The sequence below is a fragment of the Ornithodoros turicata genome, chromosome 1, assembly GCF_037126465.1.
Source record: "Ornithodoros turicata isolate Travis chromosome 1, ASM3712646v1, whole genome shotgun sequence".
NCBI classification, from domain to species: domain Eukaryota; kingdom Metazoa; phylum Arthropoda; class Arachnida; order Ixodida; family Argasidae; genus Ornithodoros; species Ornithodoros turicata.
In genome coordinates this window covers 84,330,691-84,341,282 of record NC_088201.1, presented here as the reverse complement: position 1 = coordinate 84,341,282, position 10,592 = coordinate 84,330,691, and the positions used below count along the sequence as shown (strand labels likewise).

Genomic DNA, 10,592 nt, shown 5'->3' with positions numbered 1-10,592 from the left:
GTCAAGTCCCGTGCATGTGCTGAGCTAAACCCGTGGATACAGCGTACTTGTAACCACCTTTACAGGTGTAGTTCCAATTCTGAGGGAAATGCAGAGCTCCTACTTAGCATGTGGAGAGGTATGAGCTTACGTATACAAATCAGCTGTCATTCAGGAAACAATGTATACAAGCTTCGAGATAATGTGTCTAGGTTTGATGATGATGATGATGATGATTCCAGTTTTACTGGCGCATCGACAACAAAGGTCATAATGCGCCAAAACGATGACAGTAATATGATTACATAAAATTAAATACAACCAGTGTGATAAAATATGACGATGTCTGATACTGCCAATATAAAACTACAGAACGTTTAAAATTCCAATGTCTGTTAAAAACTGAAAAACCCTTTTAAAAGGGATTATTGCCTCATCACCAAGCAATAGGGCTGGGTGAAGAGGCAAATGATATGCATAAAAACCTCTAAAGTGATGTTGACGGTGGGCCTCATAATGAGGACATGAAATGAGAATGTGTATGACAGAGAGAAGTTCACCACAGTGCTCGCACTGGGGTGGCTCCTCTCCACGAAGTAAAAACCCATGAGTGATGAATGTATGTCCTATGCGCAGCCTTGATAGTACAACACTCAGCAGGCGATTTTCTGAACCTTCTTCGTGTCTTTGGATGTTCGGTTTAACGAGATGGAGCTTGTTATGTGTTTGGCTGTCCCAGAAGTTTTGCCAGTTTGTATAAATTGATTTCATTAATGCAGATGCAATGTCCTGTAAGGGTAATTCAAATGGAGTAACATCAGTAGAAACTGCAGCTACAGCAGCCTTGTCTGCCAATTCATTGCCCTGTATGCCAATGTGGCTGGGCACCCAGCATAAGATTACAGAATATCCCTTCTTGTTTATCGTGTGGGCTATGTATTGCGCTCGCTGCACAAGAAAATTATTCTGCTTGTGTATGCTACAGATAGCATTAAGGGAACTGAGGGAATCCGTGTACACAACTGCTGATGTTATGCAGCCTTCAAGAATATAGTTCAGTGCAAGAATAATAGCATATACTTCAGCTGTAAAAATGGATGCAGTGTTTTTTATACGGTAGGACCTTGTGCATGTATCCGAAACCATGGCACATGGCACTCCTGCGCTAGACTTTGACCCATCAGTGTACACCTCAACATGATGCCCAAAGCTTCGCTTCAAATGTTCAAACTCTTGTTGTAGTACAGGCGTGGCAGTGTAATGTTTCCTGTACTTGGTCAGTGTAATGGCAGACCTTAGGGGTGGTTCCCATGGTGGGATCCTCTTACTACGTTCTACAACCAGGGAATTGTAATAAGGGAAATTGTGAGACTCACTCTCATCCATAAGTCGCATACAGAGGGGTGGGACAATTGAACGTTTGTTTATAAAGAGCTGTTCAAACCGTGTGCTTGTAACACACGGCAGTGCAGGGTGTTGTGGATGACTTCGTATTCTTAATGCGTAAGATGCCCCGAGGTAAAATCTCCGTCTTGTCAAGGAATATTCATAAGTTTCAACATATAAACTTTCAACTGGTGACGTTCTAAAAGCGCCAGTTATCAGCCGAAGTCCTTGATGATGTACAGGATCTAGTATTTTTAAAACAGATGGGCGAGCTGATCCATAAACTATACTCCCATAGTCTAGTTTCGAACGTACTGTCGAAATATAGACCTTACGCAGCGTCTCTCGATCTGCACCCCAGGACTTGTGAGAAAGGATTTTAAGGATATTATTTGATTTCACACATTTGCCCTTTAAGTTTTTAAGATGTGGCAAAAAGGTGAGCTTTTTGTCAAATGTAACACCAAGGAATTTGTGTTCATCTCTTACGTGAATGTCATGCCCATTCAGTTTCAGTGTTGGTGGAGGAAAAACACCCCTAACTCTTGAGAAAGGAACACATGCAGTTTTCTCTGGTGAGAACTTAAAGCCATTCTCTGTAGACCATTTCACCAACTTATTTATAGCCAACTGCATCTGTCTCTCACATATTGTCAGGTTCGTAGACGAATAAGAGATTTGTATATCATCTACGTAAACAGAGTATGTTATAGATGGTGGCATTACACTGGCTACAGAGTTTATTTTAACCAGGAATAGGATAACACTCAGTACGGATCCCTGTGGGACGCCGTTCTCCTGCACAAAATCATGGGATAGTATTGTGCCCAGTTGAACTCTAAATGTTCGATTCTCAAGGAAGTTTGAAATGCACTTGAGAATACGACCCCTAATGCCAAAGGAATATAAATCTTGTAGAATGCCGTAACGCCAAGCAGTGTCATAAGCCTTCTCTAAGTCAAAGAATACCGATAAACAGTGTTGTCTTCTAACGAAAGCTTCCCGGATAGCTGTTTCTAAACGAAGGAGGTGATCCGTAGTGGAGTGCCCCGCTCGGAAACCACACTGAAATTGACATATTAAATTATTTTCTTCTAGGATATGAATGAGACGGCTACCGACCATTCGCTCAAACGCCTTGCTAATACAACTTGTAAGAGCAATAGGCCGGTAACTTGATGGATTCGAGGATTCCTTTCCTGGTTTCAAAAGAGAAATTATGGTGGCAATTTTCCATTGTGCAGGTAGTACTCCTTGTGCCCAAACCTGATTGAAGAATCCAAGCAAGCATGACTTCGACTTCTCAGACAGGTGGTCAAGCATTGAGTATGTGATCCGGTCTGGACCTGGAGCAGTTGCTTTTGCAGACAGTAAGGAGCGTGAGAGTTCTACCATGGTGAAAGGCTGATTATATGCATAAGCATCACCCCCGTGCAGCGGTATTTTTTGTTTTTCAGCCATTTGTTTAAGTTTAAGAAATTCGCTAGTATAATGGGAAGAACTGGATACGCTTTGGAAGTGATGCCCGAGAGCATTAGCCTGTTCCTCCAGGCTGTCACAGGCTTTTCCATTTACATGTAAAAGAGGGACAGATCGACTGATATGGTCGCCTCTTATCTTCCGAAGCCTATCCCAAACCACTTTAGTTGGGGTATTACGAGATAGAGACGTTACAAAGCTCTGCCAGGAGGATCGTTTAGCTTGCTTCCTCGTCCATCTGGCCTTCGCTCTTGCCTTTTTAAAGGCTAACAGATTTTGTGCCGTGGGGTACCTCCGAAATGTACCCCATGCCCGATTTTGGAGCTTGCGAGTTTCCTGCAGTTATCATTCCACCAAGGCTTAGGTCGCCTTGGTAGCTGACCGGATGTTTGTGGTATCGATTGCTCTGCTGCCTCAAGGATTACGCTGGTGACAAGATCATTGGTTACCTCAATCGTCATTCTATCGAAAGCAATCAGTGATAGGTCACACTTTTCTGAGAAGTGCTTCCAGTCAGCTTGTTCAAGTTTCCACTTGGGAGGACGTGTCATTAGGCTTGTGACGGCATGTTTATATGTTAGCACCACTGGGAAGTGGTCACTCCCAAGTGGGTTTTCGTGTACAGTCCATTTCATATCTTGAAATAGAGATGGAGTGCAAAAAGTGAGATCTAGGGTTGAGAAGGATTGAGTAGATGAATGCATGTACGTGGATCTTCCTGTATTCAAGAGACATATCGAGGACGTCAACAGAAATCTCTCTATCATTTTTCCTCTTGTGTCTGTTCTGGTACTGCCCCAAAGCGGGTTGTGGGCATTAAAGTCACCTGCAAGAATAAAAGGATTTGGTAGCTGGGCGCACAAATCTTCTATGTCTCTTTGTGTGAATGTTTCTGATGGTGGAAGGTAAACTGAGCAGATGGTGACGATTTTGTCTAGACACATCTGCACAGCTACAGCCTCCAAGTTTGTAGTCAGGTGAATTTCTTTTGTCGGAAAAGAAGCTCGTGTTATGACTGCTACACCCCCAGATGATCGGGATGCATGTGATCGATCTTTTCGGAAAATGTTATGTCGGCGCAGTGGATTCGGTGTGTTTGTATTTAGATATGTTTCTTGAAGACAGAAACATGCTGCACTGTACTTGTCAAAAAGATTATGTCATAATTATGGCAACAACAAGGAGAAAAAAGATGTGCATAGCACACTTCTCTTGAGCGGTAGAATTATGCAGCATTATCCATTTGTTTTGGGCTGCTCAAAGAAGTACTTATTTCTTCTCTGGGCCCGTTATTGGCTGCTTCGGAACTTTTTTTCCGAACGGCAGCCAATTCTTTTGGCGATATATCGGGGAGGGAAATATTCCTCCCACAAAGATTGCCCTTGAGTTTCCTTTGGGGCTTGGGGCTCGCGCTCGTGACAGAGCCTTGCGAGCTCAAGTCGTCATCATAATCCATGGAGCTAGGCTCCAAGGCTAGTGATGACGAAGGTGGCGCCTGCGAGAAAGACGCCACCGAAGAGGTTTCAGAGGCTGTAGCTATTACTGCAGGAGAAGCTGGTATGTGAGAAAGAGCTAATTGTTCGATACATGTTTGTGTTGAACATGAGACCATTCGTGGTTTTTCTTTGAGCACAGTTGCAAAAGATTTCTGGAAGGATACAGGAGAAGCTTTCTTTCTGGCTTCTGGGTAGCTCAGCTTTTGCGTTACTTTAATATGCATTACCTCTTTCTCAAATTTCCACTTGGGACAAGATCTAGAGTACGAAGGGTGATCACCTGCGCAATTGACGCAGTGATCCGGCCCCTCGCACTGTTTAGAGTCATGGTCCTGCTTGCTGCAGCGGGCGCAGCATGCCGACCCTCTACATGCATCTGAAGGGTGGCCATAGCGGTTGCACTTAAAGCACCTGAGTGGGTTGGGAATATATGGCCGCACTTCGGTTGTCAGATATCCCACCTTTAGCCTTTCAGGTAAAGTAGGAGAGTCGAATGTTAGAACAATGTTACGCGTTGTGGTGTATTCGTTGTTTTTCCTTATTTTTATTTTCCTCACATCTATCACGTTCGGATCTTTCAGGTTTTCGAGAATTTCCTCTGGTGGAACATCAATCAGTTCCCTTAGTGACACCACACCTCGGCTACTGTTGAGGCTCTTGTGCAAACTTGCTGATATTTTCGTACCCATCATTTCACTGGCGTTTATTATTCGTTTGCAGTCACTTTCAGAGGTGCATTTAAGCAGCAAGTCACCTGATCTGAGGCGTTTGATTTCTGTTACATTCTTTGACAGACTTGCCACTGCCTTCTCAATATAGAACGGTGACATTTTTCCAAGTGGCACGGCTTCTTCGTTCGCAGATGTTTCACGATGAAGGACAATGTATTTGCCTTGAAAGACATTGAATGTCAGTACTGGAACATCGGTCCGGGGGCGTTTACCACCCCCGATCAAAGAGTTTAATGAATTTTTACCCATGGAATATTTAGGTAATAGGTATTCCGATACTGTCACCCATGCTTCATACCTATACACATGGGAAGGTCCCGGAGTTCTAAGGAAACCCATCGGCCGGGGTTTGACCAAGACCCCGACCGCCACCGTTCAAGGCTTCTACCCTTCGCCTTTCATCCCCTCGGCACGGTACGGATAACACCTTAGGACTGGGGGCTGGGGTCCGTGGTGGTGCCACTCACCAAACACCAGCCGAAGCCGGTGCCCCCTGCGGGGGTCTAGGTTTGACCTGGCACGCTTTCAACAGCCATGACAGCCAAGAGGGACCATGTTTCGATATAAAGAGCATAGGGAAGACACTTAGCCATGACCATATCTTATCTTCGCAGAGGATGTAGATCACCTCCTCAGTGAAACACCAACAACTTGCAAAGATGTGAGCTACAGTGAAATAGTAGCGGTCTGCAAAAGGCATGAGCCCACACCAATGGCTGCAAATGGACTGGTATGAGGGAAAACATGGGAAATTTATAATAAGAAATTGAGAAAGTGTTGCAAAGATGGATGTGCGCGGACACAGAAAAGGTCTAAAATTTACGTCAACAACAGGGCTGCCTCTGAAGAGAAGCCTCTGTTGATGCCATTGGCATGACCCCACCTAAGGCCTTCTTATACTGATAAAGACATGAACGCGAGATGTTATATTTATGTATTTATTTATTTCTATTTTTCTGGTGCCCATGAACGGCCAGAGAGCCTCCCTAATGGTGCACCATACAAACAGTCAATACAAAGAAATGAATTAAAACACAATAATTATATAAAATAAAACAAAAACAAATACTACGACAAAGACAAAACCATGTAGATGGCGAGGCAACAACTGGCCTTGCTGTGGACCCATCGTGAAGGAGGCATCGAAGTTGGCGTACGACGACAAATAAGTCACCACTGGACAGATCAAAAACCCCGGAATGGGAGTTATATACAATCTGAAGCCTCAAAGAAGGTGATTTCTCGTATTACCATTTCTCTCTATTACCATATACATAAAATGTTTTGTGCGTTCTAGTGCTGCAATGTGGAACATCGAAATTGAGCCTTGATACGATCACAGCTGAATCAATATATACACTATATACTACTACTACTATTACACTACTACTATATTCATATATAAATCGAATATAGGCAAGGTGATAGCCTATGTTCTCTTAGAGCTTACGGACGGGAACGTGTTTGTGGTAAACACCTGTGCACTGAACAGAACAAAAAAAAAGCATACATACATGTGGTTGGTGCGAAGTAGCACTTGCAAATTGATATGAACGCAGTATGGGGATGTTCTCCTTCATTGTTTGTTTGTTTACTGCTATAACTTGTATGCTCATTCATAAACACAGTGATCAATAAAGCAACATTACAAGCTTTGATGTCTGTAGAATGTATTTTACTGTGTAATGGCTGTCTGGTTATTCCAGAAGGGTATATGGCAGACCTCTCTTGTTCATGAAAGGGATACTGTTGTGATCAAGCAGTGTTCAAACCATCCAGTGTACTGCTGTCAAGATAGGAGGCATTCAATGCAGCGTACAAGCACCTGAGAGAAAAGTGAGAGCTTCATCTCAGTGAAAGCGAATAAACATGCACATGGTGAGACAGCATCTACTGCATCACACGTCAGAAAGGCAAAAACCTTTGTGTGCTTCAGAAGGAAAGTTTTCCCTTATGGCATGTACAGCACATGCTTCGAGGACTTTTCTGCAGTGCTTTCAGCTTTCCTAATGGTCCCAAGAGCCACCTGGTAAACTGTTTGTAGGCAACGTACCGAAAGTTCCTGCATGTACCATGGACAGCGTAAAATTATGATATGTAACTTTACTAATAACAAACCGAAGGCACACATGAATGAACTCACTTGGTAACTTTGCTTTTCCTGGTAAGAGCGTACTCGTCGCTTTCTATCACGTATCAGTAGGATACCTGGAGCAACTCAGCCTTCAGCCACAGTATTTCGAAGTACATATTTCTTGAAATGCAACTGCTGCGCTGCTTCAGTAATGTCTCATTTCGCGGCAACAAATGCATTCTTCTGCCATCGGCATCGGCACGCATGTGCCACAAGGACACCTGAACCGAAAGAGCAATGCCATATTTCCGCTGCGAGGTTCTCAACATTTTCATTACACATGAAGAGTGGTTCCCACGGCGGCTGGGTGACTGCAATGATGGTAATTCATCCTCCGTCGACGACTCTGCGGATGATGTCGTCTCATACTGCGTCTACCGCGTGCACTCGTACGAACAAACGTTTTGCGGGCGTGACTGCTGGACTATCGCAAGCTCGAGGGCATTGAAGTTTGGAAAAATCAACATCACACGACGTGGACCTCAAAACAACATTCCGCCTTCGCCACAGACCGGGAGACGAATTAGAAAGGCGAGACTAGCCGTAGCCGACACGGGCCAACCCAGTGTTGTGTCTGAGGGAGTACAGAGCTTTGCGCTCGAATGTAATCTTTGAAATTCGATTACTCAAAGAAAGAAAGGATTCAAAAAGAAATATTTCGTAACTGAGATGTACTCTTCCTAGGCTTTTATAAAATCACAAGGTAAAAATGAAAGTCACTGAAAGGGTTAGCCAGCTGTAGGGATCGAACCCACATCTTCTGGATTGCCGGTCCAGGGCTCTACCAATTGAGCTAAGCTAACACGCCTCTCCAGCGACTTTCGGGGTGCGTCATCTGAAGGGACGACAAACCAACCACTCACTCACCCTCCTTTCACTCTTACATTTTTGCTCACTCATACACACATTCATACGACGGAAATCGACGCAAGCGGCACCTGTTGAACAAGAGATAAACTGATGTTCTGAGGCTGGAACAACATAGAAGGGACAGAAACAAACAAAGCCTCAAATTGCCTAAGAAATCAACGATGAAAGATGAAAGTCACTGAAAAGGTTAGCCAGCTGTAGGGATCGAACCCACATCTTCTGGATTGCCGGTCCAGGGCTCTACCAATTGAGCTAAGCTAACACGCCTCTCCTGCGACTTCCGGGGTGCGTCATCTGAAGGGACGACAAACCAACCACTCACTCTCACTCACCCTCCTTTCACTCTTACATTTTTGCTCACTCATACACACATTCATACGACGGAAATCAACGCAAGCGGCACCTGTTGAACAAGAGATAAACTGATGTTCTGAGGCTGGAACAACATAGAAGGGACAGAAACAAACAAAGCCTCAAATTGCCTAAGAAATCAACGATGAAAGATGAAAGTCACCGAAAAGGTTAGCCAGCTGTAGGGATCGAACCCACATCTTCTGGATTGCCGGTCCAGGGCTCAACCAATTGAGCTAAGCTAACACGCCTCTCCAGTGACTTTCATCTTTCATCGTTGATTTCTTAGGCAATTTGAGGCTCTGTTTGTTTCTGTCCCTTCTATGTTGTTCCAGCCTCAGAACATCAGTTTATCTCTTGTTCAACAGGTGCCGCTTGCGTGGATTTCCGTCGTATGAATGTGTGTATGAGTGAGCAAAAATGTAAGAGTGAAAGGAGGGTGAGTGAGAGTGAGTGGTTGGTTTGTCGTCCCTTCAGATGACGCACCCCGAAAGTCGCTGGAGAGGCGTGTTAGCTTAGCTCAATTGGTAGAGCCCTGGACCGGCAATCCAGAAGACGTGGGTTCGATCCCTACAGCTGGCTAACCTTTTCAGTGACTTTCATCTTTCATCGTTGATTTCTTAGGCAATTTGAGGCTTTGTTTGTTTCTGTCCCTTCTATAGTGTTCCAGCCTCAGAACATCAGTTTATCTCTTGTTCAACAGGTGCCGCTTGCGTCGATTTCCGTCGTATGAATGTGTGTATGAGTGAGCAAAAATGTAAGAGTGAAAGGAGGGTGAGTGAGAGTGAGTGGTTGGTTTGTCGTCCCTTCAGATGACGCACCCCGAAAGTCGCTGGAGAGGCGTGTTAGCTTAACTCAATTGGTAGATCCCTGGACCGGCAATCCAGAAGATGTGGGTTCGATCCCTACAGCTGGCTAACCTTTTCAGTGACTTTCATCTTTCATCGTTGATTTCTTAGGCAATTTGAGGCTTTGTTTGTTTCTCTCCCTTCTACACTCTAAGAAAAAAAGGAGTAAAACGGGGAGTAATTGCAGCTTCTACTCCCCTAGTCTGCAATTACTCCCCATTTTAGTCCCCTAACCCAACATTTAGTCCCGACATTTACTCCCCAGGACTGCAAATTGTCACTAAACTTCGCGAATGGTCTCCTGAATGCAACAGTCTACGTAAATATGTGCCCTTGGTCAATTTGAACGACATAAGGCTGTATAACTCAGACAACGTAGCAATTTTCCAGCCACACAGAATAAGAAACAGTTAGCTCATCTTTCTTCCCAAATTGTGCCCTATGTATGGCGCAAGATTTTATATCACTCGATATATCACCGTTGACGGTTTGCTTCAAAGTATTTTCATGCATGCGCACCAATTATGTACCTGGGACTCTTACAACAGCGCGTGAAATGCGGTCTTCACTCTGTGACATTCATTTACTCCCGTGCATTTACTCCCGAAAGGGACTATTTTTTGTGGCAATGCAGTTACTCCCCAAAGGGAGTAAAAGTATTCCTTTTTTTCTTAGAGTGTATGTTGTTCCAGCCTCAGAACATCAGTTTATCTCTTGTTCAACAGGTGCCGCTTGCGTCGATTTCCGTCGTATGAATGTGTGTATAAGTGAGCAAAAATGTAAGAGTGAAAGGAGGGTGAGTGAGAGTGAGTGGTTGGTTTGTCGTCCCTTCAGATGACGCACCCCGAAAGTCGCGGGAGAGGCGTGTTAGCTTAGCTCAATTGGTAGAGCCCTGGACCAGAAATCCGGAAGGCGTGGGTTCGATCCCTACAGCTGGCTAACCTTTTCAGTGACTTTCATCTTTCATCGTTCATTTCTTAGGCAATTTGAGGCTTTGTTTGTTTCTGTCCCTTCTATGTTGTTCCAGCCTCAGAACATCAGTTTATCTCTTGTTCACAAGGTAAACCTGGGTTGAAATTCACTTTACAGTGTCAGTGGACATCACACACGTAACATGAAAAACGGTTAGGAGCAACTAATATTTATTCGAACAAGAACTTTCGTGCAAGAGACTGCACTTCTTCAAGTGCAGTCTGAAGAAGTGCAGTCTCTTGCACGAAAGTTCTTGTTCGAATAAATATTAGTTGCTCCTAACCGTTTTTCATGTTACGTGTGTGATTCCCTCTTCGCGGGCTCCTTGACAGTGTTTTATTTTTTC

At 44.2% G+C, this 10,592-nt stretch overlaps 2 non-coding genes across 2 annotated transcripts; both read left to right on the top strand.

Moving 5' to 3' along the window:
• The first annotated feature begins 8,935 nt into the window (after positions 1–8,935).
• On the top strand, positions 8,936–9,008 carry Trnaa-ggc (transfer RNA alanine (anticodon GGC)). Its single transcript has one exon. It is a non-coding gene; the product is annotated as a tRNA-Ala (tRNA).
• A 1,132-nt stretch (positions 9,009–10,140) lies between these two features.
• On the top strand, positions 10,141–10,213 carry Trnas-aga (transfer RNA serine (anticodon AGA)). Its single transcript has one exon. It is a non-coding gene; the product is annotated as a tRNA-Ser (tRNA).
• The last annotated feature ends 379 nt before the right edge of the window (positions 10,214–10,592 follow it).